A 26,165-nucleotide genomic window follows, 5' to 3' on the forward strand; every position below is an offset into this window, starting at 1 on the left:
TGCCAGTGTTTCTGTCTTTCCAGATATATTTCCCATCCAATCTATGTTCAATATTTTCTGCACTCAATCTCCTATTTTAAATTTTTTAACGCAGGAATTATCTCCTTACTCTGTGTTTATACAGCATTTAATGTGATGCAGATTTGATTCCAAAGTGATGCATTTGATAATACCTTTAAAATTGTTGTTTTGGTAGTTAACAATCTTGAGAATGATGTCATTATCTATTCATATATATATATATGTATGTATGTATGTATATGGTGTCCAGGTACAAAAGTTAAGATATTGCAGCCTGTTAACATTTAAAAATCTCACAAATAAGAAAAAAATAATAACCCATATTTTTTCTGGCCCTACCTTGTCTCCTTTGCTGGTTATGACATCAGCTGCTTTTTGTGGGGAGACTGAAATGATGAACTCTGATCTCACCAGGTAAGAAGTATTTTTGTAAAGCTGTGCATTTAGACCAATTCTGTCTGCTGTACAGTGTGCTGAGGATTTGTGATCCTCAGCAGGCATTTGACAGATCTTAACTAGTTCTGCTCTGTCTTGTCAATCAAAATTAAACACCCACCTCACTCCTTCCTACTTTCTCTCTCTTCCAGCCTTTTTATTTAGGTTGGTCATTAAAATTGCTCATAACCATAGAAACGAGGAAAACCCGCCCCTTACTTTCCAGCTCTTTAGTGTGATATTCCTGTACTGACATCATGTGAGTTATATCCACCAGAGCTTAAAAAAAACCCCAAACCCCCAAAACCTGCAGGTAGGCAGAGCTGTCATGAATTCCTCTCTGGAAAGGAGTTGTTCCTGCGGGTGCCAACCAAGGATTGTGTCCCTCTTGCATTCCTGGGTGGAGAATGCCGAGAGGGACACGGAGGAGAGATCCTGCTGTGGAGAAACCACCAGAGAAAGGGTCGGAGAGGGAAACAGATCTGTGGGATGGACGTGGTGGGAGGATGAGGAGAAGATGGGGCAGTGAGAAGTCACGGGCACGACGTAGCACGTGTTGATCATTTCAGTATTGATTTTCATCCTCCCAGGTGTGCTCTGGAAGATGGGCATAATATGGATATTTCTGGAATGCTGGACAACTAGGTTTCTCTTCTTAAGGACCTGAATCCTCGTGTGGCAGGATGGGCTGTTTCATGGCTTAGCTTGTTCTGGAAAATGTAAATGGTTACTGATTTTTTTGCTTGTACAGGCAGTTTAAAAACACTTGACCCAAGGCTACATGAGGGTGATAGAAACTCTTCCCTTAGGAGCCATGAACAACCTGAGATTTCAGTGCTAGACTCTGTGTGCTGGAAAAATAATGCTGTTCTCATTTGGAGCAGGATTGCTCCAGGTGAGATCACTTGAGACAAATCAAATTTCCTCTCCGCCCCCACCCCCTATCTTAAATTGCAATGGATCACCTGAGTATTAGTTTTGGTTGGGATTTTTTTACAAATGGAAGGAATAATCCATCAGATTAAAAGAGTTAACTGCAGCTCCCAGCATTGCTCTACATAACTTGCTGAATTTTGCTCCTTTGATGAATTCTGGGAATTTGGTGGAACACGGGAAGCAATACAGGGGGTCAAGGAGTGACTTTCCCACGTAGGTGATGGCAGGGCTGGAGGGATGGAGCTCTGAGCAACCTGGTCTAGTGGAAGGTGGCTCTGTCCATGGAACAAGATGAACTTTAAGTTCCCTTCTAACCCAGGCCACTGTAGGATTATGTGATTCTATGATCCTCTGCTGCTTGTGCTGTGCTGGGACTCTGAACATGCTGAGATGACACTCGTCAGACAAGGGGACTGAGCAGTCTTGCACTAGAGCAGGTTGATATGTATTGGAGCTGTGCACCAAACAGATATCTCCTGCTTTTACATTTTTCTAATTGATTTCCAAAAGAAAACCAAAATACATCCACAAAACCCAGAAAAAAACCCCTCCCATGACTGTTGGATGTCAATACATAGACTTTGTTGAGCTGCCAATGTCTAGATGTCACCCAGTAGATTGGTCCTTCATATCCTTAGATCATGGAGTCCTGAAATGGTTTGGGTTGGAAGGAACCTTAAAGTTCTTCTTGTTCCACCAAAAACACCTTCCACTCTCTCAGGCTGTTCCAAGCCCCGTCCGATCTGGCCTTGAACATTTCCAGGTATGTGTTAGAGGAGGAATAGGATTTGTACAAGGAGTCCTCCCTCTCTGTGGTGATGGTGCACACTCTTTATATGTACAGTGATTACAGAGAGGGAAAGCTGCCTCCTTGAGAAATCACACCGTGTCTGGATGTTTGGAAGGTCTCCAGGATGGAGATGTGGATTGCTCCTGAGTTAGTTGGATGTGGGAGTTTCATCACTCTCTCTAGAGCAAAGTTTGTCTCTTGGGAAAGGGAATTTTGACTTTTGGCCAGAGAAATAATGAGGAAGAAGGGATGTGTGTGATGTAGTAGGAGAAGGTGTTGCTGAGCAACACCTTAAAATTTAAAGGTCTTGCTTATTTACCCCGTCTTTGAAAGCTGGCGCCAGGTGCTGTACTTTAACTTAAAGGCTCTTAATGATTATTTTTCCCCATGTGTTGGAGCTTCTGCCCTTGGCTTTTGAGGGTGTTGAAATAGGTTGTGTTCATCAAAGAGGAGGAAAGGGTAATTGGGTGGTTTTTCTCAGGGTATGAAAGCTCAGGGCAGGAGCTCCTTCTTTTGCTGCTCTCTCCAGCCCCAGTGTCATCCAATGTAATTTGACTTTCTCCACCATCCCATCACGAGGAGGGATTAGAAAGCTTTGATCATTAGTCTGGGAGGCTAAGTCTTGTGTCATGATGCTTCTCCTACTAAAATAAGCCAAAAATATCAGCAGTTTGATTAAAACACTTTCTTTGAGGAATAATTGCCTGTAAAAATACTTTTATTTCCTAACTTTACACAGTGTAAAAGTGCCTCTACCTGAGTTACCTAAGCCATTCTTTTTCTTCTTTTCTATTTTATTTTTTTATTAAAGCATAATAAGCTACATTAAAAGCATCTTAAATTCCTTCTGAAACATTAGTTTCCAAATTTGGACCAATAAAAAAAAAAAGGGCGATGAAAGTGTGTGTGGGAAATGGGTTTATTATATCATTAGAGTCTCCAGAGTTATCTGAGGTATTGGATCCTTATGGATGCTGTTCCTGAGGAGAGGAAACAGCCTCAAGTTGCACCAGGGGAGGTTTAGGTTGGATATGAGAAAAATTTATTCATGGAAAGGGTGGTCAAGCTTTGGAGCAGGTTGCCCAGGGAAGTGGTGGAATCACCATCCCTGGGAATGTTGAAAAGTCCGGTGTTGGGTCCACTTGGTTGTCCCAGTTGTGTGATTCCATCTTGGCAATCCCTTTAGCTGCACAGGCTTTCTTTTTGTGGGAAATGTAGGAAAAAATGCTGACAGATTGTTTTAACTGGCTAATACTGAATATAAAATATGAGAACACAAAACAGGGGAAATGACAATGATGTGAAATCATGAATTGCAGAAAATTAAAATTACTTGCTGCATTTCACTGGGCATCCCCTAATGTTTGCACCCTGAAATTAAAAGGAAGAGGTGGGGTTGTTTTTGTTTTCTTTTTCTCTGCATGTGTTACATTGTCAACAGACATTGTGTAGGCCAAAAGCAAAGCTTGCCTAATATATGTATATGTTTCTTTAACAAATTCATGGGGTGTGAAAACTCCCAAAGGCAGTTGAATCTAAAGACTAAACCTCAGTCTTGGGAATCCCCGAGCTTCAGACTGGAGGAAACAGAGCACATAAAGGCCTGTGTGTGCTTTTCACTTCTGATTTTATTTTTTTTTTCCCCCTTTTATCTGAACAGAAACAACACTGCTGAGCTGTGCCTTGGCTCTGTTGGGTTTTTGCTGTCCAGTGCTGAACGAGCGGCTCCACAACACAAGGGAGTAAAATTACGGGTGAGAGATATTTACTGTTTTCTTTCCTTGATAACCCTTCTCATTTCAGGGCTTTTTAAAATTTGATTTTGGTTGTTTGTCTCCGTGTCCCTTCATCTCATTGGAGGCGATGTTGAGTGTTGTAGACCCAACCTCTGGGGTGGGTGTGTAGGAACGTTGTGGGCTCGGCACTGGCAGGTGTTCGCCTCTGGATGGTGTTTCCTTGTTTTGACAGGTTAATATGGGGTCATCTCCACCCAAATTCTTCCCCTGGGTCCCGACCTTGGCTGGTCATTAAGCTCTGAGATGTCCCACACTCACTGTGTTTTGACTTTGAGTTGGGCTTTCTGGCCAGAGTGTTCCTGGATGTTCTCTGCTGGGAACAGATGGTCAGTGAAAGTCCCATTTTTCAAGGTGTAACAGGCTGTGTCTGGAAAACCTATGGAGTTCTTTAACAGCAGAAATAGTTTTCCTAAGCTGCATCTGTTTTTCTCACCTGGAATATCGTTAAGGGTCGTTTTTATCGTGCCAAGAATAGTTGTTTTGTGTCCTCCAGCTTAATAGGAGGAAATAAGTCTTTCCTTGGGTATTTTTTGGCTTGGTGTCTGTTCCTCCTTTTAGAATGTTATTCTAGAATTTGAAAACACAAAGGGTTTTACGTATTTATCTGAATCAATTGGTTATCTTTATTTATTGAAGAAATCTTGGAAACAAGTCCCTAAGAAGTTTTTTTTTTTTTTTTTTTTTTAATTTTTCTACCTCGATTTCCACAGCCTGTAGAGCACTGGCGTGTTCCAGCCCCGTTTCATAGACACAGCTAAAGAGATTTGTAATATTCAGTAAATAATATGCATAAATTATGCCTATTAATGTTCTGAGTAATTACCAACAACAGAGTAAATATGAGGTTAATGAGATTAACAGGAAAGAGGAACATAAGCCTTGACTGCACCTCCCTGTGGCCCCAGAGCTCATGGTGGCCCCGTTTCTGTTGACAAGCCCAGCATGGCTGTGGATGAAGCAGTGCTTTTGCTGCTGTTCCCCATACAGGGCTTAATGAGTTCCTACTGCTGGCATTTTTCTTTAAATGCTGTATAATGTTATTAAATCCCACTCCTTGCAAGTGGATTTGAGCTATTATTTTGAAAATACATCTTTATTTGTGGCTTTTTTCCCCCTATTTGTTACTAGTGCTGGGGCTCAGTGATAAGGCCTTGCCTTCTGAATCTTTTCCCAGACATCTGGTACCCTCCGAGGTGTCTCCTCAAGGCCACCAGAAGAACTGGCCCAAGTCTTTTCTGACAAACATGTTGCTATCAGAATATTGTACTCAGAAATACACTGACATTTAACCCTTATTTTCTTATCTCAAGCTCCATCCTGACTTGATTCCATGTGTCCTTTGCTTTTTCCCTCCAAGTTCTCTCCAGCGCGTGCTCTCCATTAAATATTGCAGGGAGAGGAAAATTCAATTTCCAAGCAAAACATGACTTTTTTTTTCTACTCTAGTATGTCTCAAGCCTTCTCTCTTTTCCAGGTTAGTGCGTTTTCTGCTCTCTGTCCATTATCCTCTGGTATCTTCTGCCAGTCTTCAATGCTTTTTCGATGCCACTACCTCAGAATTGTTTATTTGAGTTTTCTCCACCCAAAACTGCATCTGCGTGGTTGACTCAAAGCTGCAGGCACTGACTCCCCTTGCTGGTCATTTGACAAACTGCAACCTTTTTTTTTTTTTTTTCTATTTTAAATGAAAATGCCTCACTGAGAAACCTATTTCGTTTACTCAAGATAAATGTTGTACTTATGGCTCTGGCTTTTCTTTTTATGGCTGTTCTGATTAAACCATGAACCTTCAATGTAAACAATTCAGGTAGAGTATGGGCACTGCATATTGCCTAAATGAATTATTCACCTCTTAGCTTTTGTTTTCATTTCTTGGGTGTTTAGTTTTCCTTTTTTGTTTTGTTTTGTTGGGTTTTTTTTAATTTATTTTATTATTGGAAGTTATTTTCCTCCTGTTTCAATTTCGTAGGGCAGTGATTTCTCTCTTCTTTCATTTCTTTTGTGTTTCGATGTGAAGTTGACTGGTTAAAGGATCAGGAGCACAAGTTGTGTTCTCCTCTGTCCTCTCAGATGCAGGGAATGATGAGGGGAAAACCAGGAAAAGCCAGGATATCAATTCCTCACTCCAAACCTGGTGTTGCCAGCAGAAATTTTTGGTTTTTGATCATGGGTTGTTCACACCACACCAGGTCTTCTGGTGACACGTGGGGTACACCTGTCTCAAAAGGAACAAGGATCTTTGCACAGGAGTAATCAGGGCTCATGGAAAGAGATTTAAATTAGATTTGAAGGGGAAAAGGGATAAAATCAGGCTTGCTGGAGATAAACCTGGAGGTGGGGATGCCAGTGTTGGAGGGATGGTGTGCTAGAGAGGTCCTTTGTTCTGCCAAGTGCAGGTAGGAGATGGATATCCATGTGCAGATCCAAGCACATCGAGGATCCTAATGTGTTAGAAACCATGAAAGCACCTGAGAGTGATCATGTAGGAATTAGGGATTCTTCCCCCAAAAGCAATGGGATCAATAGCCCAACTACACCAATGCCCACAGCATGGGCAGCAAACAGGAGGAACTGGAAATCTGTGACATATTTGTCATCACAGAAACAGTGGGATGACAAGTGCAACTGGAGTGGTGACCCTTCAGAGAGGATGGGGAAGGAGGGAGAGCTGGTGGGGTAACCCTGTGTGTTAGGGAGTGTTTTCGTCATCTGGAGCTTGATGGTGACAGAAGGGCCGAGTGTTTATGGATCAGAATCAAGGGAAAGGCCAACAAGGCAGATATCTTGGGACTTTGTTATAGAGCACCCAACCAGGATGAAGAGATGGATGAATTATTCTATAAGTAGCTGGGAGAGGCTTCGTGATCGCTGGCCCTTGTTCTCATGGGAGACTTCAGCTGACCAGGTGTTTGTTGGAAATACAACACAGCAGAGTGGTTCCTGGAGTGTGTGGAAGAGAATTCCATAGCACAGCTGAGGGAGCCAGCAAGGGAAAGCACCCACTGGACCTGTTTTTTGGGAACAGGGAAGGACTTGTGGGTGATGTGATGGTCAGAGGTGGTTTTGGGCATAGCAATTGCAAAATGATGAGAGTTTTTGGTTCTTGGACAAGTAAGGGTGTCTCAGAACTTAACTTGGACTTCTGGAGGGCAGTCTTTGGTCTCTTTAGGAGATTGGTTGAGACAGTCCCTTGGGAGGCAGTCCTGAGGACAAAGGAGTGCAGGAAGGCTGGATGTGCTTTGAGAAGGAAATCTTAAGGGTCCAGGAGCAGGACACCCCTATGTACCAAAAGACAAGCTGGCAAGAAAGAAGACCAGCCTAGTTTAACAGAGAGTTTTGGGTGGAATTAAAGGACAATGGGAGAGTTTATGACCTTTGGAAGAAGAGGAGGCATATCAGGATATCTACAAGGATATTGTGAGGATATGCAGGGAGAAAATTAGAAAGGCCAAAGCCCAACTAGAAGTTAGTCTGGCTACTGTCATAAAGGACAATAAAAAATGTTTCTATAAATACATCAGTAACAAAAGGAGGGTGAAGGAGAATCTTCATCCTTTATTGGCTGTGGGGAGTAACTCAGTGAAAAGGCTGAGGTACTTAATGCCTCATTTGCCTTGGTATTTAATAGTAAGACCAAGTTGTTCTTGGGGTACCCAGGCCGTGAGTCAGAAGTCAGGGATGTGGAACCAAAGGAAGGCCCCCTAATCCAAGGGGAAATGGTCAGTGACCTGCTACACCACTGACACACACACAAGTCTCTGGGGCCTGGTGGGATCATAGAATCATACAATGGTTTGGGCTGGAAGGGACCTTTAAGGGTCATGTAGTCCAAGCCCCTGCCATGGGCAGGGACACCTTCCATTAGATGAGGTTGCTCTGGAGTGCATCCAACCTGACCTTGAATATTTCCAGGGATGGGGCATCTACCAACTCCCTGGGCAACCTGGTCCAGGGATTCACCAACTTCATTGTAAAAAATGTCTTCCTTTGAAACTAAGATATGGGATTTTGATGGGAACAGTTCCTCCCTTGCCCTGTGAAGACACAACAAAAGGGCAGTCTCAGGGAGAAGAAAGTAGATCTTGAGTTTTCCTAGTGGGATGATCTCTCTCCCTTTTTCTCAGTCATCCTTCCAGTTGGTAACTGGGAGACCAGTTGAACTCAGGGTTGTCTCTCTGTGGCTGTGGCCATGAGTCCCATTCCTGGTCAGTGTGCAGGGAAGTTGTGCTGATGCTTCCAGAGGTTGCAGTGTAGCTGGCCAGAGGCTGCTGAGCTGCAGGACAGCAAGACCTCCATAAGGGAACGTGTTAAGCCCCAGCACTATTGCTCATAGTTTCATTTTGATCTCTTTGGAAGTTGAAAAGTGATGGAAACACCAAATGTGTCTTTGTGAGTGCAAGGGAGGGAGTCACACACATATCCCATGTGAGGACTCAGCCTGCTGCAGCATGTTACTGAGCACTTAAAATTTCACAAGAGATATTAAGACTTGAGAAATCTATTTTGCTGCCTTCTAAGTGTGTGATTAAACCTTCCCCATTTCCTTCTCTTTCACTGTGGGAATCTTTAAGTCATTGTGCTTGTTTTCTTTAGGTATCACATTGGAAGCAAAGAGTGGCTTCATTATTTATTTATTTATTTTTGGAGCTCACTCCTCTCTGCCTGTTTTATGCAAAAGTGCTTTAATTGATCTTGCAGACAGTTGAGGAGGGGACAAAGAGAAGGAAATATTTAATGCAGTGTATAATTCTTTCTGGTTTTACCTCAAAATAAAAAGCCACTTTGCAGGGATTTATGTATCTAAACACAGTTTATGCAGAGGGTGCAGCTCTGTTTTATCTGCCCACTGCAGCAGGCTGATGCAAAGAAATCAATGGTATGAACTGGTTCAGGGTAGCTCCCAAACTCTTCCAGTCATAAACACAGTGCCAGTTTCTTGCCACCTGGAGTGTAATTGTTGTATCTTTTTGGGAAATATTTGTGATTTTCTTTTGTGGTTTAATTTAGTCTCCTTGAACATTAAAAATTAAAATGATGCAAGTCCATTCCTTGCTGTGCTCTGTTGAAGCACAATAACATCCCGTTCAACCAGGAGTCTTTCCTATGCGTTTTGGAGCTCTGGGATGCTTTGGATGCAGGTGAGAGGGCTGTGACTTGTCTTTAATTCTCCTGGATACACACTGCTGCATTCCAGAGCTGATTCAAAGCTGGCAGTTGAACACAGATTTCGTGAATTGCAAAGCACCACTACAGTGTTAACACCTCCCTCTTGTCTATTTAAGGTGGAACAACTGGGGGGATTCGATGCTGTCGTTCACTTACCTTCGAGGTTTGAGATCTGAATGTCTTTGATCTGCACATGCTGGCTTGAGTCAGGAATATTTATGGGCTGGAATGACCTTACTTTGCCTCCATCGTAGTCAAAGGTCAAGTTTAATTGTGTGTATCAGGTCCTGCTCCGTGTTTGGGATTTGTCATGGCTGAGATATGGAATAAACACGTGGGTTAATGCACATCTCCATGGTTTGCTTCTTCAATACTAAAGATTTCTGGGGATATCTGGGCGTGGCCTGCAAGAGGCAGCTGAGAGGCTGTCTGAAAGCTCTCCCTAAAACAATGACCTGTGTCCATCATGGTGAGTTCAACCATAGAATCCATAAGGTTGGAAAAGACCCCTGAGATCACCCAGGTTAACAATTAACCCAGCACTGCCAGCTCCACCATTGACTGTGTCCCTAAGGATCTGCATCCAGCTGAAGCCAATGTGATGCAGGTGTATGGCAGGATGCCATGGGAATGATGGAGAAAGGACCAAGCTTCAACATCCCATCAGAAAGCTCTTCCCTGAACGTAGACAGAGTAGAGCCACCTAAATACTTGTCGTACTGTTGAAGGTCCCCCTGGTAATGATTGAGCTTCAGCACTGCTGTAGGATACAGGTGTTGTGAACTAGGAGATGTGCAAGCACAGGACCAGAGGTTGGTTCCTGTCTTGGATAACTTCAGATTTACTGGAGAGTTAAAAGGAAGCAAGAAGAAAATGGTCAGCATCCTAACAAGACTGTTTCAGGGTAGTAGGTCCTGAGGAAGCCTGATATCCCACAGAAACAGCTTTGGGAAGCCCTCTGGAGCTTGGTAAGACTGGAGATGTGGACCATGGGGTTGTTGTCACCTTCCTGTGTTGGAGAGTTTGTCCATTCCGCTGATTTAAAATACTTAGAAGAGATTTAGTCTTGTAGAAGTTGTATGAATTCTCAAGTAAGTGAAACCCCTTATTGAAATAGCATTTTGATAATCTGGAGGATTTCAGCTGCATTCATTTGAAATACGTCTTGTGCAATGACTTGAGTGCATTTTCAATATCTTTTTGGGTCACTTTTTTTAATGTTGAACTTGAAAATGAACAGCCCCTGTCAGCCCCACTCCCCCCAAAAAGAAGGATGAGGAAAAGTGAGAAATAAGCAAGAAGAGCTTTTCATTAAACCTAAATTCACTTAGAAAAGCATATTTGGAAGCTCATTCTGTACTTTTATTGCAAGAGTGGTGTTATTGTGCTCTACTATATCAGAGAACTGTGTAACAGCACGTCCTCTGTCCTGAACAACTGCTCAGAGCTGTATGGTTTTGTGTTCAAGCCCATGAATATTTTAGCTTCGTGTCTTCAAGGGTAAAATGAAGGAATAGCTGCTCTGAGGGATTAATACAGAGTGAATTAGATGTTTCTAAAAGGCATTAAAAGCCACAATCACTGTGTCAAATCCCAGTGCTGGAAATGCGAGGAGAGAGGCTGCAGTGCATCCTCGTGTTGCAAAGGGACATCCATCTGGATTGCAGGATGAAGAGGGCTGGATGTCTGTTTAATGTGTGCTTAGACAACATGAAAAGAGGGAAAAAAAACCCAACCCCCCATCCCTTCTAAGCAGCAATTATAAAAATAGTTGTAAGAATCCCCAGGGATGTCGTCTCTCTCTTCTCTCACAGTTCCAAAATAAGCACCACAGGCCAAGTGCTTGTACTCACCACGAGGATGATGTTTCTTGACCCTGAAAGCTGCATCCCAACATTTTCCCTCTGTCTCCCAGCCACGAGGCAGGAATAACACACCCCACTGGGCAAGGAGATGCCCAAGGACTGGCTCACAAGCAGAGGATTCTGGTGTCCTCTGAATGTCCTGCTCCTACAGCATCACCACCAGGGTGGGGCCAGGCACCATCTTTGATCTAAGTAGCCACTAACTGGGGGAACTCAGACCTGTTTTCCCACTATCATGGTTATTCTGGAGACCCAGCAATGCCTGGAACAGCCCAGCCCTTGTTCTCCTGGCTGGGCATGGAGCTGGTATGGGGTTTTTTTTGCCACCTTCTCAGAAATCGCTCTCAACTCATCTTGCTTTTTTTAGCAACGTGCTTTCATCATTTGTAATACTAAAGGCTCTCCTGCGATGGAGGAGGGTTTGGCTGTTATTTTTAACTGAATGTTTCATTGATCTGATTTACAGCATGAGCTGCTGGATGAGCAGGAGAGCGGAGAGGCAGCCGTGGGGTGGGGTGGGAGGGAGCACTGTGGGCAGGTCTTGAGTTCCCCCCCTTGTCAGAGCTGATGCATCACAGAGCTGCAGCCCGAAGATGCCTTTTTGCATCATTTCAAGCCAATAAAAGTCAGGGTTCCACTCTCTTTTAAGTGGATTAATGGGTTTCAGCCCTGTCCAACATTTTGGCATTGGTGTGCTGAACCAGCTCCAGAGTTTGATTAATTCCAAACAAAACCCCACCAAAAATAATTAAAAAAATACTTAGATTTTGGGTAGATGAGATGTAATCTTAACTCTATGAAGCAGCTTGTGCTTTCTCTTGGATTCAATTAATCTTGCTGCACTCCTAGCTGGAGAGGCTGAGTTCCAGCTGCTGGGACATGATGAGACCTTGGTTGATGTGGTGGGGTGGAAGGTGGTTTCTTCTGGGCAATGTTGTTCTCTCCTGGAGAAAGGGAGGCTGAGGGGAGACCTTATCCCCCTCTACAACTGCCTGAAAGGAGGGTGTAGTGAGGTGGGTGCAGTCTTTTCTCTCAGCTAACAAGTGATAGGATGAGAGAAAATGGCCTCAAGTTGCACCAGGGGAGGTTTAGGTTGGATATTAAAGAATATTTTTTCTCTGAAAGGGTTGTCAAGCATTGGAACAGACTCCCCAGGGAAGTGGTGGAGTCACTATCCCTGGAAGTGTTCAAAAAACCTGTGGATATGGCATTGTGGGACATGTTTTTGTGGTGAACGTGGTGGTGGTGTTGGGTTAACGGTTGGACTCAATGATCTTGGAGGTCTTTTCCAACCTTAACAATTCTGTGCTTCAGTGGCTGTGGTGTGGAATACAAAGCCTTCCTGGACTGCAACCCAGAGCCAGGAGCACCTGAACCCTTCAATGACAGGTTTGAGTGTTCAGCTCTGTCCTAACCAAGTGCATAAATAAAGCTGGAAGCCTAAGGAGTGGGTTATTTTTCTACTTGGCCAACCAGAAAATTAAATACAAATACGGTGTTTGGGGCACTGGTTTGAAAGTGAGAGCAGATGAGCACCATTGGGTTGTTTACAGAAATTACTTTTTTTTCCCTTTTTTGATAGTTTGAAGTCTTTCACTTCCTTTAAGGAAGTGTGTTGGTGTCTTTCTGCCTCTTCCACTGCAGCAGGTTGGTTGAGTTAATCACATCAGAGACAAGAGTACAGTTCACTGATTTTGTCCTCTACCCAACCATCAGTGTGTGTGTTCATGAAGCACATAAGGACTTAATATCTCCATGTCCTCAAGGAAAGCATGAACAAATTCACTGATTATCTGGGTTTTTTGTATCATCCAGTCAATCAGTTACTATGTGTCCAGGTCTAGATTACCCATGTAAGAAGAAGAAATAATAATGTCAAGAAGCCCAGTCATGAAAAGTAGCCCCTCTGTGAGGTCAGGGTGGATACCTGTGTTTTAGAGATCCTCAGTTGTTTCGGGGCAAATGTGTTGATGTGGATAGTCCAAATTTAGAAAGGAAAGAAGGGTGAGATTCAGCCCTGTTAGACTGAGCTTCTTCATATTTTTGCAGAATCACAGAATATTTAGATTTGGAAGGGACCTCTGGAGATCATCCAGTCCAACCTCCAAGACAAGGCAGGGTCACCTGGAGCAGGTGACATATGAGTGCATCCATATGAGTTTGGAATGTCTCCAAAGAGGGAAACTCTACTCCTTGCCTGGTCAGCTGTTCAGTGCTCTGCCACTCTCAATGTAAAGAAGTTCTTCCTCATGTTGAGGTGGAACTTCTTGTGTTTTAGTTTATGTCCACTGCTCCTTGTCCTGTCACTGAACACTGCTGAAGAGAGTCTGGCACCATCCTCTTGATACCCATTTTTGAGGTATTTATATGTGTTGATGAGATCCCCTCTCAGTCTTCTCCTCTCCAGACTAACCAGGCCCAGCTCCTGCAGTCTCTCCTCACAAGAGAGAGTGTTTTCTTCTTTAACTCCCAACTGGAGTTTGGGCCATGGAGGACCCACTGAAGTCAGTGGCAGTGCTGTGTGTCAGTTGTTTGCTGATGACATAAAATCACAGAATCACAGAATGGTTTGGGTTGGAAGGGACCTTAAAAACCATCCAGGGGACCTTCCACTGGACCAGGTTCCACACAGTGCAGACCTCCATCAGGTTCTTCCAAGAAAACCACAGAAAGAGTTTCTCCTTTACTCAAGAAACTGTGTTTTCATCAGCTGATGGCGTTCAGGAGGGAAGAAGTGAACTCTTTACATTGCTTATCTCCTGTACCTCATTGCTTATCTCCTGCAGTGTTCCCAAAAAGGCTGGGAGCTGAAGTGCAGCCAGCTCAGGGCAGCAATCCTTTGCACTTTGCTGGAGGGAGATCCTGGCTCCCCAGACTTCTGCACTAACAGGAATGAGCCATCTGGGAGACAGGAGATGACTCCAAACTGTTCTTTTCTGTTGGTGTGTGTGACTTTGCCAAGGAGGAGGTTCCTGTCACACTGGGTGCTACTGTTGATGGCACTGATACAAAGCTTGTGTGCTCCATCATAAGCAGTTCTGGATCTCTGAGGATGAGTGTGCTCATGTCTGGGATGAGGAAGGCTCTTACATTCCCAAACTTGCTCTCTGGTTGCTCTTTCCCCTGAATGCCCTACTTAGCTCATTTTTCTGTTGTTTGTAAAGTTTTCTGTTGTCTTCCATTGCCCTCAGTTTATGAATGACCTTTCCTGCAGCCTGAATGCAGTTCTTGGTACTGTGAGCAATATAAACTGTCTGAAATGATACCTCTCATCCTCCATCCATCTCAGTTTAGTTTTGTAGGAGGATTGTGCATTATCACTTGGAGTTTGCTTTCAGAATTGAGGATGGTGATAAATAAATGCCTCTGGAGGATGTGGACTGCTTTAACCAGCTCAAGATATGAAAAAGAAACAAGAATGCATTTTTAATTTTATTTTTTTTATTCATTGATGCCTTGTATAGAGCTCAGTGCCTTCTTCAACCTACATTTTCTAGGGTTGTAGGCAAAGATGCTCCTGTCAGCTGATTTTCCTGCCTCACATCTGGAAATGCCAATTAAGGTCATTGCAGTAAAGGCAGCTGTGACTTGGTTTGAAGCTGCACTATTGCAAACTCTGCCTTTGCATGACTTCCTCTGCACCTGGAATTGTTTCCCTCTCCACGAGATGACTTCTGATTGGAAACCTACAGGTGTGTTGCTGCATTTTTCTTAGTAATTTCTGGCACTTCCTTAATTTTTAGACTGCACTTTAGTGGAAGGGCTGTTGAGATCCAGCTGCGTTGGCATCCACCAGTTCTGCTCTGACTTGACTGCAAACAAGTCTCTGTGTTACATGGTAAAAGTCTTTAAAATAGGAAAGCAAATTCATGAAATGAATGATACAGATCTAGTTTTTGGAATAAAGTGACAAAAATTGGGTCATTTTTTTAAACTGAAGTGGCACCTTTCTGTTTGTCCCTTGCTCTACTTAATTATTGTCCTAATTTCTTTGACAACGGGAGAGCAGTGTGGATGCATTTGTTGGTCACAACAGGTTTACGTTGGAAATAAACTTTGTCATTTGTTGTTTGGGCACTGAATATTTGGGGACCAAGAACACACTCCTCAGGCCTCTGATTGTGGGGCATCTGCTTCTCACAAGGGGTTTTTGGGATGCAAAACAGTGATACTTTGGTGCTTGTCAGAGCGTGTCTATATGAGAAACCCAGTTGCTGAATCATGGAATCACAGAGTGGTTTGGATTGGAAATGATCTTAAAGATCATCCAGTTCCAACCCCCTGCCAGGGGCAGGGACACCTTCCACTAGACCAGGTTGCTCAGAACTCCATCCAATCTGGCCTTGAACACTTCCAGGGATGGGGTGTCCACAACCTCTCTGGGCAACCTGTGCCAGTTCCTCACCACCCTTATTATAAAGAATTTCTTCCTAATATCTGATCTAAACCCACCTTCCTTCGGTTTAAAGTAATTCTCCCTTGTCCCATCACTCCATGCCCTTGTCCAAAGTCTCTCTCCAGCTCTCTTGGAGCCCATTTAGGCACTGGAAGGGGCCCTAAGGTCTCCCTGGAGCCTTCCCTTCTCCAGGCTGAACACCCCCAACTCTCTCAGTCTGTCTCCATAGGTATAGTGTTCCTATCCTTACTATCTCACTTAACTTTCAGGCTGATAATTATGGTTTAGGATTTTAATTTTTTTTCTTTTTTCTCCAATTTGATTAAGCTGCCCAACAGTTTGAAGTTGCAAAAGCAGCTGAAAGGGCAGGAGAATGGGACTCATAGAAGGGCAAGTCAACATAGATCATTGATGGTTCTTGTATCTCTGTAATTCTTTGTGATGATCACCACCATGTTGCTGGGAAAGGATGACAAAGTGGCATCTATCACTCCATGACCATGGGTCATTTTGTTTGAAAATGTAGGAAAAGAATAGGCTAAGTGTCTGGAAGCAGTGCCATGGGAACAAGTGGTAGAGACCCTTTTATCTGCTCAGGAAGATCTCCTGGTGATGAATGTCAAAGAAATGCATCTCCTGTGACTTCTGCATCCCTTGTGACACAGCATCTCTCTTGACAGCATCTCTCTTGACTTTTGGTAGCCTATTTGTGGAAGTCTTCAGAGAACATATTCTCCTACATGTTCTCCCATCTGTCTTTTTCCCAAACTCACTGGCCTTGGTGTGTGCTCAAGAATAGACTTGCTTTCTGCGTTATGTTGAGAAGGCAGTTAAGAATTTATTTTTTGACCTTCCTGTGTTTAGATGATGATATTTTTAGTATCTTATGTGATGGCTGTTCCTGAGTTGATCTGTAGTTTGGACTCTCTTTTCCCGTTTAGTTGCAAAAGTGAGAACTTGATCAGAGCCTTAATCCCAAAGATATTTTGGGGTGTTCTGCCACCTGGACCAGGTTGTGGAATAGCCCTTTTCGTGGCACTTAATCACTGTTTTACATTGTTTATAAAAGTTTTTTGGAAATGGGTGAACTGGAGATGTAGCATTTACCCGTTCATCCATTCCTGAAAATGTGCAGTTGCTTGGCTGTGCAGTCCCTGAGTAAACATGGAAAAAAGGAGCCCAAAATATCACCCTACCCCCAAAAAAGTGTGAAATGGGAAAGAAGGGATTGCTTCTCCATGTAAACATTTTTTACTTATTTTTTTTCAATTACTTCCCTGTGATCAGATGTGCTTTTTATTCTGTTTGCCACTTACCCCAACTTAGGCTTGCAGGCAGATGACTGGGGACGGTCTTGTCTTTTCTAAACAAGGGATAACACAGGCAAAACCATCTCAAATGATCTTAAAATTGTAAGATATGGAACAAGCTCCCTCTAAAATGACATCTGTTCAGGATATGGTGCATCCCTTGACTGCAGCATAATTAGACCCCGCTCAGCTGTGTAACTTCTGACATGGATTGGCATCTGCTTCTCTGAAGGCTTAATGGTGCCTTTAATTATAAGTAGTCTAGGAATTGCCTAGAGAGACACAGGGTTCATTTAGCTCAGGAATCTCTCTTTTGGATGGTGGCCACTAATAAGAGGCTCAAAAGAGGAGAAAGCAATGTCCTGATATGCAAATGAGGTGGTGATTCCCCCCTGGGTTTCTCCTGATGGTTAATGCTGAAGTCTGGCTTCAGCATTTCATGTCACAACTTACTTATGACAACTTTGGCTGGTCTTGTTATGAATTTCCCCTGTGCCTTTGGATGCTGGAGTTCTTGGCTACCAAAACCTGTGCTACAGGTCAATAGTTCAAAAAAAATCTGTCATCTCTTGAGTATTTCCTGACTTTTTTTTTTTTTTGAGGGAGATTTCCTGTTTTTTCCTGGTATGTGGTAGGAAGCAGAGAGATTCTACATGTCTTCTCTTAACTGTTCCTTATTGAGTTAATTTCTGCTGTGTTTGGTGCCCATTTCCTTTCCACATCAAACTCATTCCTTCAGTGTGTCTCCTTCCTTCTCCCCAGTCTCCATGGGCCAAAGAGCATTTTGCTGCTCATCTCTCACCTCTTTGTAATCTCCTTCTCTATTAAAAAGAATAAGATCTAAATGTCACTACACCAATAATTTAACCTTATAATTTCCATAAAAATTTAGAGTAGTTTGGGTTGGAAGGAACCTAAAGATCATCCTGGTTCAACCTCCTTACTTTCCAAGTAACACCTTGGTTACTCCAAGCCCTGTCCAACCTTGTCTTGGACACTTCCAGGGATGGGGCAGCCACAGCTTCTCTGGGCAACCTGTGCCAGGGCCTCACCACCCTCTGAGTGGTGAATTTTATGTTATAAGAATCTATAATAATTATATTTTACCTTACAATAATCTTGATGTTATTCTATCTTCTTTGCTATGCATCCCATTGCTTACCTGAAAGTATTTACCTGGGGCAGAGTTTCTTTTTGAGGTGCCAGTGGTGTCATCCAGTAGATAATTGAGCTAAATTTCCTGCATCATTTGCATAAGGGAAAAAAATCAACTTACCTCCTCAAGAAGGCAGTGACTTGGCATTTTGGGGACCATGAGCTTGTTGCCCTCTTCTTTGCTCGTCAGTTGATGTCCCCCATGACCACAGAATCACAGAATGGTTTGGGTTGGAATGGACCCTCAAGATCATCTCATTCCAACTCCCTGCCATGGGCAGGGACACTTTCCACTAGACCAGGTTGCTCGTCCTGGATGGGTTCTGTTCACTTCCATGGTTAGGCTCAGATGGTGATGACACCAGTCCCAAAGGACTTGAAGAACTTACAGGAGACCTGTGACCCCTTCCATGGTCAGTGGAGCTCCTTTGGGGAGGCTCCGTTCTCCCTCCCTTGGCTGTAGAGAAACCAAACTGGATTCCAAGACAAAACACGTCGGTTACGTGGGTGAGCTTGGCTTTGGAATGGCTTTTCCTCCCTTCCCTGTTCTCTAACACATTCAAGGAATTAGAATAGGATTCATGTTGGTGTTTACCACTTTCAGATGTGCTTGCTCAGCAGTCTGGCTGCTATTCATACCTCTGCAAGCCTCTTCTTGCACATCCCAGTCCTTGAAATGATGACAAGGTATTTAATGATCTGTGTTCCCGTTTTGCTGCCTGGACTTGGCAATATTTGGGATTCTACTCATGCTTGCTTCCTCTAAACTGAAGAAGGGGGTGGAGAAAGGATGGTTGAGATTCCCAGTCAAAGCTCACCTGCCATGAATGTGGGACCTGGAGTCCCTCTGAGGTTGTGCTTCACCCATGGAGCTGTTTTGACCTTTCACCTCTGCTACTTGTGATGTTTTTTTCCACATTAGAGAAAACTAAACTGAAAATTTTCTTCCATTGGTAGCTCTAAAATCGAACCAGCAGCATTAACTGCATTCAAAGTTATGACCTGGAGCAGGTTACCATCATTTTAAACCCTGTGTGTTCAAATCCTTTGCAGAAAGCATCCCTTTGGATCAATAATTCCCGACTCAGATCCTGGCTAAAAGATGCAACACCAACCACCAAGGTCACCGTTCCACTCTGGGACAAGCGCAGTCACTTGGAGGATCCTTCTGATTTCTTTGGTGCCTTTCACTTTGATCTGGGAGCACTATTTTTTCTCCTCAGCCTCCTGGCATCTTTGTGAGGAAGGGAGGTATTGAGAGGGAATAATTTACAGGACTTTGTGGCACAGTGCCATTTTGTTACAGTGTAATCACACTTGAAGTATTCAATAGAAAGTCGTAGTTCTCGAGTTAATGGGGGAGATTGTTGTTGGATTATGTCCCATGTGATTTTTCTTTGTGTGTGTGGTAAAGTTTTCTTGCTGCAATGAGATAAATAAAGAATTATATCTACATTCTTAATAGCTGGTATCAGAAGTGAAGCACTTCAATTAAAATAGTTCTAGATTTTTATTTTTCTCACATAAAACTGTTTTATTGTCTTACATCCTTCCATTTTTTCCCCCCTCTTTCCACAATCCTAAAATCAGGATACAAATTGTTTCCCTTTGCCCACACCCTGCATAAAGCATCTCTCTCCAAAAATAGCAGAATGTTGTTACATTCCATTTGTGGTAGGAAGAAAAACAGCGATTTGGAGGTGAACAGCAGAGCAAAAGTTCTTTGGGAAGACAGGAATTGCTTTTTCTCATTATTTTTTGGTGGTTGTTGTCAGATCTGCACCAGTTGTGACCTGGTGATGCTGTGCAGGTGCTGCAGCTGGTGGAGGAACAATGGAGAAGGGATTGGAAGAGCATGGGCAGAGTATTTCTGCATTTTAGGAGCTTCAGGGTTCATCTTTGATAGCAGGGCTGAAAGAAATGGAGGCAGTTTAGAGAACCATTTCAGGTGATTTTCGGTATCAGCCTGGAAAAATATAAATGTCCTTCCATCCAGCCTAAGGGAAATAAAAGCAATTCAAGGCAGCTTGAATCCCTTTTTCTCAGAGGTTTCCAGGAGACTGTAGGATCCCAGAATGGTTTGGGTTGGAAGGGACCTTAGAGTCCCTGAAGTTCCAACCCGTGCCATGACCAGGGACACCTTCCACTAGACCAGGCTACTCAAAGCCTGGTCCAACCTGTTCTGTTTAAAAACCTGATGATATTCATGGTTTTCTGGAGATTTGTGGACAGTTCCTGCTGCTCTGTTACTCTTAAATTGGTGAGGTTTTCTTTTTCAATGTCTTGTTCCTTGTCCTAATTTCTAGGGAAGGAAGTATTCCTAATAGTCAAAGAAGGACACTGGAGCAGATAAAGTGTTATTGTATGATAATTCCTGCACTCCAAAGTTCCAGGGAACCTTTGATCAGTCCTCTGCATGATTATCTTAATATCACTAAGGCTGATAATGTAAATGGAGATTTCAAGCTTGACCTGATTCATAAATAGGATAAGTTAAAATGATGAACGTGATTGAGTTATTTGCTGCAGCTACTTCCAGGGCTGGATTGATTTGAATTTCTGCTGACAGGGCATTGAGACACTGGGAAGGACATCCCTGAGTTTATTAACAGAGTGCTGGGGAAGGAGGAGTGTTGGGGGATATGAAGGGTGGGCTGTCTGGGCTCTGAAGCCTCGGGCTGGTGGGCTGCAATAATTTAGTCTGGTTTTAGCAAAATAGTTAAATTAATATAATACCTTGAATTGAATGGTGTGTTCCTGGTACTTTCACTGTAGCTGGTGTATCTCAGTGTCTTGTTTCTTGCCTTGCCTAGTTCTTTGGGCTCCAGATTGCTGTTGGTTTGGAGTTTGGGCATTTAAACAAATACTGACTTATTGATAAAGAGTTTTATTTGGGTTGTTTGTATGTTCTGGCAAAAGTTTTGTTGGCAAAAGATTCCCTGGTCCACGTTGGGATTTTGTCTCAGACACAGGCATTGTGAAATGCTCATCAGTGGAGTGCAGGGCCCAAGCTGGATCCTGCTGTGGAAATCTCTCTCCTGCAGCACCTCAGTTGCTTATCTGAACATCAGACTCAAATCACTTTTTCTTCTTTTCTCTCAACATTTTGCTTGTGTGTACCTTCCATCACAGTTCAAATTGGGCCTGAAAACTTTGACATCACAGAAATTCATGTCTATGACCCTGTCTGAAGGACTTCTTGCCCCCTGGCTCTTGATGCTGATGAAGAAGGAGCATCTCAGCAGTCACTGTAGCACTTGCCAGTGAAGTCTTGAGGTAAGACGTTGAGAACCTCAGCCTTCTCCACGTCTCAAGTAACCAGGTCTCCTGTTTCCTCCTGGAGAGGGCCCACATTTTCCTTTTATCACAAACATACCTATAGAAGCTTTTCTTGTTGTCCTCTATGTCCCTGATGTCCCTGGCCAGGGCTTTAGCTTTTCTCCCCTGGTCATTCTCTGTACTTCTCCCAGGCTGTTTCCACCCTTGCTGGGCTTCCTTTTGCTGTTTGAGTCTGTCCAGGAGCTCCTTGTCCATCCTCACAGGCCTCTTGGCAGTTTTTCCTGACTTCATCTTTGTTGGGATGCATCACTCTTGGGTTTGGAGGAGGTGATTCTGGAATATCAACCTGGGGCCCCTCTTTCCTCTGAGCGTTTATCCCGTGGCTCTACTGAGCAGATCCCTGAGGAGGCCAAAATCTGTTCTCCTAAATTTCCAGGGAAGTGAGCTTTCTGTGCACTCACCTGGCTGCTTCAAAGATCTTGAATTCCACCATTTCATGGTCACTGAAGCCAAAGCTGCCCTCAAGCTTCACATTCCCCAACAGGGGAATAACCCAAACAGGGGCACCCAGCAGTGCCCCTCTGTGTAGGTGAGAACAAGGTTCCAGCACAGCCCCTCTATAACACAGTTCTGTGTCTTGACATTCTCCTCATCCAGGCCTATGTCAACAGAACTGTGATGTGTTTGCTCTGTAGATCTTCATCCCAATCCATACATCTCACTCACCAACTCTCCTCTACTTTACTTGCAAAGATTTAAGGCACTTAATGGCTGGAAGCTTTGGCAACGTGAATTAAAAGCCCTTTATAAATCAGGATTTGTTGGTCTCCAGTGCACTGTGTAAAGGTAAATAGGGACTGCATCTCCTCCTGCTGCTACTTCCTGGCTCTCCTTGTGGTGAATCTTCCTTCTTGTGATGTTTCCTCTGTAAATCCTGCAGTTGTAACAGTCTCCTAAGTCTTGCAGTTTGCTAAAGAAAATGTCTTCTATGTTTGCTTGTTTGTTAGTTTTAAGAGAGCCATTTGTATTTGACCAGCTTTACAAAGCTCTCTGGGTGTATATATAGAAATACAAAGAGATATATTTCATTCTTAGCACAACTCCTTATATATATATGTTTTTTTTTTAATTCTAAAGAACTGAGTAAACTTCCTCCACCTATTGTGAAGTGATGCTTCGTTTTTTATCAGAGTCAAGATCTAAATGCACATCTAAAGGCAGTCACTGTTCTCATTCCTGCACTTCATCTGTGCAGCACCTGAGATCTGATTGTTTTTAACTTCTCCCACATCCCAGCCAACCTGGTGCAGCAACCCCATCTCAGCTGACGTGCATGGATTTGAAAAATTGAGGTTTTCCTGGTGCTTTAGCTTTGAGAAGGGGGTTTTAGTGCACCACATTTCTATGGGCATCTGAATTACAGCTCCATTTTTCATTTATTTGGGCTTTTTTTAATCTACATCTTTTTTTTTCCTTTTTTTTTTTTTTTTCTCCCAGCACTACTGCTTTTTATGGGCCTTTTAAAAAAACAAAAATAGTGCATTTTTTCCTACTCAAAAACCAGTGTCTGGTGCTGGGAAGGTCTTTTACAAATGCAGTGCAGCGCTGCTGCAGGGAACAGCCTCCCATAGCAACCTCCAGCTTGAAAACTAAAATCACATCACCCCATATGACAGCTTTACTATTAGATTGGCATGTGAACCCTTGGAAGGGGTCTAGGTGGCAGTGGAAAAGTTCCTCCAGATTCTGTCTTTGGATGTTTTGGTTTTTTTAAATTTATTTTGTGTTTTCTGGGGGCTTTTTATCACTTCAAGTTTTGCTTTTGTTCCTTTTTTCCCCCTCTTTTAAAATGTTTTTCTTCTTCAGAGAAAATAAGTTTTAGAAAAGTGAGAGACACCATTCTAGGGAAGGTAGGAGATCTCACGTGCTCATGGTCATCACTCCAGCAACTTCACAGAATAATAGGGTCACAGAATGGTTTGGCTTGGAAAGGACCTTCAAGATCATCCAGTTCCATCCCCTACCATGGGCAGGGACACCTTTCATTATCCAAGATTGCTCCAAATCCAACTGGGCCTTGAACACTTCCAAGGATGGGGCAGGCACAGTTTCTCTGGGCAACCTGTGCCAGGGCCTCACCACCCTCACAGGCAAGGATTTCTTCCTAATATCTACTTCTTCCTAATTTCTAGTCCATGTTTTCTACTCAAGAACAAGGTGGAGTCCTTGCTGGAAGACTGTGACAGCAGTGGATTTGGGCTCAGGTTGTGCCTTTTTGGGATTTGTGTTTGCTGCACTGACACATGTGCCATTCCTGTTGTCCAGCCCCTCTGCAGGCTCCTGTCACACCCCCCTGCTGGCTTTGCTTCCTCAAAAATTTCGTTAATGAAGGGAGGACTTGAAGGTCCTGGAGAGCCAAGGGGAACTCCTGACAGCAGTTGTGGGACCAAACCTGGATATTCGAGATCCAGTCTGAGATAAGGCTGGTGATGGGAGTGTTTGTCTCTTGGCCTTTTTGTGGAACTTGGCATTACTGACCTGATGGATTAGAAGGACTCTTCCTCCCCACCAGGTTGGATGGGGCATTGAGCAACCTGATCTAGTGGGAGGTGTCCCTGCACATGGCAGGGGTGTTGGAAGCAGATGATCTTGAAGGTCCCTTCCAACCCAAACCATTCCATGGTTGTGTGATTCTGTGAGCACATGGACATGTGTGGCTCTCTCTGAGCTGGGGGCTGTTGGGGCTTCTCTGGCTGCAGGGTAAGAGATGCAAAATGCCTCGTGCTGTTGAAGATACCAACTTCTATGATCCCCCTTGACCATGTTTCACTGGTGCAGAGATAGTCAAATCCACACTTGTGAGCCACCAGGTCCATGGGAGGAGCAGCATCCCTGCTGCTTGCTGCTCGAGCTCTGGATTTCTCTTCCTAAGCTCTTCTGGGGACTAAGAAAGCTCAGCAAATTATTTTTGGGTGGAGGAGACGGGATGGCTTTCTGTGCTGGCTGTGGGCAAGGAGCTGGCCAGGCTTAGACCCTGGGAAAGCTGCAGTGATAAAGAAAAGAGTTTGAAGTCCATGTGAGGAGTTGCTTCACTTTATCTGTGATTCCTTCAAGAGTTTTTCAAGCTTTTCTAAAGGCTTTGTGAGTGTCTCTATCCTCTGTTTAAATCCTGTTCCTCTCCATCCCTCTGCACTTCATAGAGAAGCAAGAAATGACTCATTACACAACCTACAAGGGAACCTTAATGAATAAATGCATTTAAGGAAACGAAGAAAAGAAAAAATAAAGAGTTTTGTCTGGGGCAGGCTGGTGCTTTTGCTGTCTTGAACTCTGAAAGAATAAGTTGGGCTGCGTCTTTTTATTTGCTTTTCATTAATTGAGTCGCTTTAGTGCTGTTAAGACTAATAGGACTTTGTTGGGACTGGAGCTCTGGGTCTGTGGGTTGCTTTTTCTATTTTTGGGTTTATTTGGGTTTAATTTGCCTGAAACATCAAGAGCAAAACTTGCAAATCTCCCAGACTTCTTACTTTTCCATTTCCCTTCTTTCTCTTTCAAACCTTGGTACTGGCAGCATCCCATGAGGATGAGGAGCAGGTCGGTGCCCTGAAGTGCGTTTTGGGCATCCTTGGCACTGATCAGAGCACAGTGTGTATTTTAAAGGACTTGTGGTGTTTTGGAAGTTGGTGGGATCCCCTTGCCTTTCTTTCTTTGGCTTTTCTGCCAAATCCCTGGAACAAATGTATATATTTATCTTTCTTTGCTGCTGTGATGGAAGACGCCTTGGTGACACTCCTCACTTTTTCTCCAGTAACAAAATAACCACAGAGACCTGGAGTTTTCGAACTAGAGCTTGCGAATCCCCTTTCTTGCTTCTAAATGTTCTGTTCAGGTTGGAATCTCTTTGCTCAGGACTCCTGAACCGAACAGGATGACAGTGTCCATATACATATATATAAATTAATTAATTAATTAAATAATTAAATAAATATAAAATGGATAGTTAATATAGAAATATATAAAATATAAATCTATAAATCTATATAAACATATAGATAAATAAATATATATATACACATATATAATATATAATATATAATATGTAATGCATACTATATAATATATAGTATATAAATATATATATGTACATATATATTTATATAATTCATGCATCACATCAATTAAAAATATTTATCAAATATATAAAATTTATATAGTTGAGTCAATGCTTGAGTTTTACAGTCCGTGGGAGCAACGGGGGCAGTTACCTGGGGCTGGTGGTGATAACTGGGATTGCACTTGGTTTTAGTTAATGGTGATGGAAGGTGTCCCTGCCCATGGCAGGGGGTTGGAATGAGATGATCTTTGAGGTCCCTTCCAACCTAAACCATTTATGATTCTATGATTCTGTAAATCTTCATTTTGAAAGTTCTCCTTGAATTCAAAAACTCATTAGAGCTCTTCTTCTCCATGAGCTCCAGGTCTGTTTTTTTGTTTTTTTTTTTTTGTTTGAATACAGGAATGCAATGTTTTCAAAGGGAGGGAAGAGGGTGAGAAAGAAGTGTGGGTGCTCCTCTGAGACGGAGCCCATCCATTTTTGTCTTGTTATATCTCATTTTTACTTAATGCTGTTACATTATTTCAGCTGTGCTTGGTTTCAGATTCACTGCAGAGATGAAGTTGCTATAACAACATGATGATTCATAGAAGGCTCAATGCAACAATCTGCTGGATTTTATTTTCCTATCGTGACGACTTGGATGTTTTTGGTGGGGATTTCTGTCTATTTTCAGGCAGACCCTTCCACGAGCTCCCTGCATTGATTTGCTTTGGGTTGCCTGGACTCCAGGTAGTGATACCTGTGCTTGTGTAACTCACCCAGACATCTCAAAGTGCTTCCCAAAGGTCAGTGCTGCTGTGGCAGATTGAGGCACAGAGATGTGGGAACAGCCCAAACACCGTCAGCGTGTCAGGTGTGCAAACGCAGCGTCTGTGTCTCTGCTTAGATGGTTCTCCATC

General features: G+C 43.2%; 1 protein-coding gene across 4 annotated transcripts in view; it reads left to right on the forward strand.

Moving 5' to 3' along the window:
• Positions 1-26,165, forward strand: part of TSNARE1 (t-SNARE domain containing 1) — a 473,885-nt gene that overhangs the window by 12,466 nt on the left and 435,254 nt on the right. For 3 of the 4 annotated variants that reach the window (XM_027665127.1, XM_027665131.1, XM_027665128.1), the window contains exon 2: positions 3,843-3,936. The exons of the other annotated variant lie outside the window; for it this stretch is intronic. The gene's annotated coding sequence lies outside the window, so the exon portion shown is untranslated. The remainder of the gene's footprint in view (positions 1-3,842; positions 3,937-26,165) is intronic. 4 annotated transcript variants of the gene reach the window in all.

The sequence above is a fragment of the Corapipo altera genome, unplaced genomic scaffold (assembly GCF_003945725.1).
Source record: "Corapipo altera isolate COAL_440 unplaced genomic scaffold, ASM394572v1 267, whole genome shotgun sequence".
Taxonomy (NCBI): Eukaryota; Metazoa; Chordata; class Aves; order Passeriformes; family Pipridae; genus Corapipo; species Corapipo altera.